At 40.7% G+C, this 6000-nt stretch overlaps 1 protein-coding gene across 2 annotated transcripts in view; it reads left to right on the top strand.

Moving 5' to 3' along the window:
* The first annotated feature begins 365 nt into the window (after positions 1 to 365).
* Positions 366 to 6000, top strand: part of aco1 (aconitase 1) — a 36275-nt gene continuing 30640 nt past the window's right edge. The window contains exon 1 of one of the 2 annotated variants that reach the window (XM_012957530.3): positions 366 to 577. The gene's annotated coding sequence lies outside the window, so the exon portion shown is untranslated. The remainder of the gene's footprint in view (positions 578 to 6000) is intronic. The other variant, NM_001142171.1, reaches the window with a different exon arrangement.

Raw genomic sequence — 6000 nt, 5'->3', positions numbered from 1 at the left:
TACTTTGCCCCTCCAATAGCCCTGATACAATTACTTTGCCCCTCCAATAGCCCTGATACAATTACTTTGCCCCTCCAATAGCCCTGGTAAAATCGCACAGCTCGCCTTGTGGGACCCTTACAAAATTCAAGCAAGTCTACATTAAACCCTCCCCCTCCCATCTAGGGATGGTTGAAAAGCAGCTCCTCTCTCATCGCTATCATGGGGCCGTGACCCTAGCAAGCCCTCTGCAAAAACAGAAAGGCGACCTCCCCCTCCCTCCCTTCCACAGCTCGGTCACATGGTGTGATATCGCCACCTCCTATGGGCCATTCTACAAGAGGAACTACCAGCGTATGATCCTATGCAACAACAGCTTACTTCTTCCTCCACCGCCCATACGAACCCAGCCAATCATGCGGCTGTCTTCTATACGAAGGGAGTGGCGTGTTGGTGAAGGCTAGGCTGTCCGTACACACTGGCTGACAGAGCAAGGGCTGCAAGAGAGAAGGCATAGGCCAGTGTTACAACCCAGCTGGCCTCCATTTGCCTGCCCTGTCCACATGACAGTTCTGACTCAAGCTGACTGAAGTTTTCCGTGAGTATTAATGTGCTAAACGCAGCCCTTTCTAATTATTTGAAAGAGAAATATGCAGTCCCAGCAGTCGCTCAAATACAGAACTACCTGACTTGACTGCCAGGGGGGTTGGGAGATATGAGTTAAACAACTCCAAAGGCACTGGTTACAAATGTGATAAAGGTCATGGACTACTTGTCATGGCGAAGGGGGGTATGGGGATGGTGTTTGAGAGGCTCTGTGTGACTGCTCAGTGGCAGGTGCAGTGTTTGTCACAGTCAGATCTCTAATGTAATGGCAGGGCACAGTCTGATACCCCTGGCACTAGAGTTAATGGGGAACCTACTATATAAGTAGCTAGGGCTCTATACTTCACTGCTTTGGTAGGAACTGCATTGATTTTCTAAACAAAATACAATGTAAGTACAGATGATTATATTAGGTATATATATTAGGTTGGACAGCCCTACAATAAACAGTTTGAGTGTTAACCTGCCTACATGTGGCCCATGGGCCAATTTGGTCAGTAAAGTCTCAGACCTAATTGTTTTTAGCAGCAGCCCAAACAACTGGATACTTAAGGCAGTGATGCAGTTATTATAGTGTGATTGGGTATTGTGTCAAACAGATTTACAATTGTAATTAACCTCAATGTTCATTGCTCTAATTAATCTGTTTGGAATATTGTTTTGTTATGGCACAACCAAACTTTTGCACTCCTTTTACTGTAGAAACTAGAGCTCCTCAATCCCTAGCAATTCCAAGCATGCCAAATGAGACACGATACACTAAATTTTCTATGGGCTCCACCCTTGACCGATGCACTTATACCCCACTCCGGTTTTGGTTTGTTTTCTTTTCCTAATAGATTGTAAGTTCTCCAGGACAGGTACATCATCCAAGCTTTGTATTGAACACGTAAACACTGAAGCATAGATGTACTTATTATTACTGTATAACTTATAATTATTCCCCTGTTTTTATTTACACCTTGTAAAGCACTGTGAACATTGGTGGGAACAAGCTTACATTGACATCCATTTTGCTCAGGTGGGAAGTCACCTTGTTTTGGCACCATGGTTTAAAACAGTAGTTGGGCTTTTTTTATTTGATTAACATCCCATACCTGTAAATGACATTCATATTAAGTCTAGATTGTTATTGTGTGCTACATTCATGCATTGCTCTAAGTGATTAATTTCCTGGATAGCAGTATTTATGGTTTTGGAATGGTTTTCAGATATAGACTTGCTACTACCCGCACACAATACTGTTAGCATAGTACTATACTGTCTTATGAAAGAGAAAAAGCTGGTCAAAAATGAAAAATTGTTTGTTTAAGCAGGATTCTATGGATATGTAAAACAGGTGCTCAGTTTGTTAGGGTGCAGTAACCTATATAATCTTAAATAATGCTTTTAAACTTGCTAGGTTACTGCACCTGGGCAAACTTTGTGTATTTTATTACATAACCCAGTACTGGACATGGCAATGAAATAATGTGTTTTTTTAAAAATGTATGCAGTGTGTGGCAACCTGAAAAAGTAAGATAACAGTGCTTTTAAAATGGAAAATGACTATCTGAAACAGCCATCTGTATTTGATCTGAATGTAACGTGTGACACATAATACACTACAATTGTGCAAAGCCAAACTGAAGCAAACTGACTGCAGGGTTATCAACTAGTCTCTATACTGGTAAAGTAATTAAGACTAGATTAAGAAAACTTTTATATATACCTCTTGATATTGCTGAACCACTGACGAGCTATAATATGAGCATGTTTATACTTCAGTCAGTAAAATCGATGCTTCACGATGGCATTGTGTTTGAACAAAGAGCATTTGCAGAAAGAGCAGACCTGGAAGAACTCACCAACATAGCATTTTTTAACCAATACTACCTCTTAAAGAGCAGTAACTGTGAAAGATGAAAGTTAAGTTGTGTCAACTTTGCGTGCTGTGACTTACTAGCCCACCTTTTTCCTTGTTATCCAACAAAAGGTGAAGAATGGTTATCACCAGGGGTAAATTACCAATAACTCATTAGTGTTTTTACCTTCCATAGGTTTGTTACAGGTAAACAGACAATATGTCACCATGGAGATTTTCTACTGTGACACACACAAGTTCATTGTAACATTGATAATTTGCAAAAGAAAAGTAAAATGTACCTCATAACACACTGCCCCTAACTGCCACCAAAAATTAACTTTGTTTACAGGGAAAGTCCAGGCACTTTGCTGTTAATGCTTCATTGCCATTACTATTACTGTGTATATGTGCTTGAAGAAGCCAATATTTTCTACATAATATTTAGTAATCATACCGGCAGTCCACACATGATGCACTTATTTCAGTGTAAAGCTATTCTGCTCTGACTTGCTGGTCTGGGATCTCTAAACTTATAAGAACCCCTCAATTCACTTCTGTGGCAATTAAAGCTGATCATGCAGTCTGATAGTTGTCTAAAGTACTTTTGATGATACTGTGGCATTCAAATTGTGTGCTGATGTGACTTTCTAAGGGCTCTGGTACACGGGGAGATTAGTCGCCCGCGGCAAAACTCCCTGCTCGCGGGCGACTAATCTCCCCGGGTTGCCTTCCCCCTGCCATCCCACCGGCGAACGCGCGGCGGCGCGATTTCGCGCAAATCGCCGAAAAAGACTCGCAAGTCTTTTCGGCGATTTCCCGAAATCGCCCCGCCGCGTCTGCCATCCCGCCGGCGACTTACATGTTCGCCGGTGGGATGGCAGGGGGAAGGCAACTCGGGGAGATTAGTCGCCCGCGAGCAGGGAGTTTTGCCGCGGGCGACTTATCTCCCCGTGTACCAGAGCCCTAAGAGAAAGAAAATGTCAGTGTATTCTTTAAAGAAAAAAAAGTTCAGTGGCTTTAGAATTGCATCAATTTAATTGCTTTTAAAAGGAGTATTTATGTACTCCTTTCTGTTCACTAGTCCTGACCCAAGATTTGCTCTCTCTGCCATAGATCTTATGGTTTTAAACATGCAGAAATGTTTCTCCCTTCACTGTGAACATTAAGGGGCAGATTTATCAAATTGAGAGTTTAGAGCATATTACATAAAAACTCACCCACATTCTGTTCATTCCTATGGAATTTTAAGAAGCGTATTTAGCAAATGGTGAACTTTCACCCACTGATAAATATGCTTCTAAAAGTCCCACAGAAATTAATGTGAGTGGGTGAGTTTTTATGTATTAAGCTCTAAACTCTCATTTTGATAAATCTGCCCCTTAATATTGAGTGCAAATCTCATAATTTGATAAATCTGTTGCGAAGGGCAGATTTATCTACATTCTGATTTTCGTGGTTTTCGAGTTTTTTTTTGAAGACACGGCTAACCTCATTACCAGAAAAATCACAAATGTCTAGTCATTTATTAAAAATTCTGAACTTAAAACCGCAACGTTTTTGTATGGTCGCACAAAAGTGTCAAAAAACCTCTCAATTCATAAAGCAAAGAAAGATCTGCCAGTTCCGCAAAGTTTGAAGAGTACGACTTTTTTGTGGAATAACGAATGTATCACGAAAAAGTCGTACTGATTTAACAATATTATCTTTAGATACTTTAGAAAAATACAAATTTGTTAGAGTTTGATGCCCTTTTTTTCTTGACATAGTGCTCCAGAGGTTCAAAACAAAGAATAAAGTAAAATATGATGGGGCCACACATGTGTAATAATATAATTGTATTAAAGTGTCTTCACTGACTCTCAAAAAGTAACCCAGCCGTTAGTATTTACTGAGTGACAACCTTTCCAGGAATTGCTGTCATTTATATTTACTGTGCCAGCCTATAACTAGTGCTATCCAGCAGTCTCGGCAAACCTTGGTGATGCAGCCAACTACTGTAACTTTGCAACATCAGCAATTATGCTACCAGGGACTTTCCTATGCTTTCCACCCCCCCAGTGCCCAGTGTGAGTACCTGCCACCACTTTAGCTCGCCTGTAACCAAAGCTAGTTTTGTGACCCAATATTTAGAATTAATTATCTCATTTTAATTACCAATTTAGGCAGCAATTTATCTATATATTATAGGACTCATCGCCTTAAATATTCTGATGACATATTTTTGACTCTGACTCAGAGGTTACATAGTTACAGAGCTGATCTTTTCATGCAATTAGGGCAGTTCCAAATGGACCATATAAATTATTTGTCTAGAGCATTGATCCCCAACCAGTGACTTATGAGCAACATGTTGTTTACCAACCCTTTGGATGTTGCTTCCAGTGGCCTCAAAGCAGGTGCTTATTTTTTCATTTCTGGCTTGGAGGCAAGTTTTGGTTGCATAAAAAACAGGTGTACTGCCAAACAAAACCTACTGTTACCAGTCCATATAGGGGCTACCAAATAGCCAATCACAGCATTTATTTGGCACCCCCAGGAACATTTTTCATGCTTGTGTTGCTCCCCAACTCTTTTTACAAATCTGGCTCATGGTAAAAAAGGTTGGGGATCCACAATCTAGAGGGAACCTTCAGGCTAATGATGCACAGGGTGCTTTGCCATGTGCAGGCTGGAACTAGGCATGCGCAGAATCCACTATTTTGGGATTCAGCTGAATCCTTAGTGGAAGATTCGTCCGAATCCAAATCCTAATTTGTATATGCAAATTAGCACGTGCAAGAGTGAGAGAATCGCACGCGCAGTGCGTTGAGAAAATTTTTCAACTTCCATGTTTATGTGATAAAAACCCACGTGATTTTCAGGATTCACATTTGGTTCAATCAGAGGCATGAATTTGACCAAATTCGAATCCAGCTGAAAAAGGCAGAATCCTGGTCGAACCCCGAACCAAATGCTGGATTCAGTGCCTCCCTAGCTGGAACCAACGGAGATGTTTTTAACTATGTTTTTTGTGACAGATAAACTCAGTATTGCACAGCTACAGTGGGGAAGGAGGGGATTTCACACTCGTATTTTTGCTGAGTCACAGTTGCAATGCTGCTTTATTTGCTAAATATGAGTCAGTATTCTCTCGTGATATTAAACCACTTTTCCCTACTTCTAAGAAACATTTTTTTTGTAAGACCCCTTACACTGATCTTTCTCTCCCTTCCGTATTTTCACTATATGAAGCTTTGCGGCGGGTCAGCAATGTAATAGTATGTTGATACAGTTTCCTTTCAGCATAACTATCATGGAATACAGACTTTACATTTAGGAAGTGTGCTATTTTGTTTGATTCCTTTGATGATATTTATGTTGCCCCACAGAACCAGCCCCTGGTATCATTATTTTAGGTTATTCCTTCTTAAAGGAAAACTATAACCCTGGGCACAAAAAGCACCCATAACTATCATTGCCTAGACCTCCCTTATCACATTGTTTTTAAGTTTAATGACTGTCCATATCGCTAACCGCTAACTAAAAATGCAGAGGAGTGCAGCCCTCTACCTGCCGGACATCATCTTACT

This window comes from Xenopus tropicalis, chromosome 1 (genome assembly GCF_000004195.4).
Source record: "Xenopus tropicalis strain Nigerian chromosome 1, UCB_Xtro_10.0, whole genome shotgun sequence".
Taxonomy (NCBI): domain Eukaryota; kingdom Metazoa; phylum Chordata; class Amphibia; order Anura; family Pipidae; genus Xenopus; species Xenopus tropicalis.
This window is presented reverse-complemented; position numbering and strand designations above follow the sequence as displayed.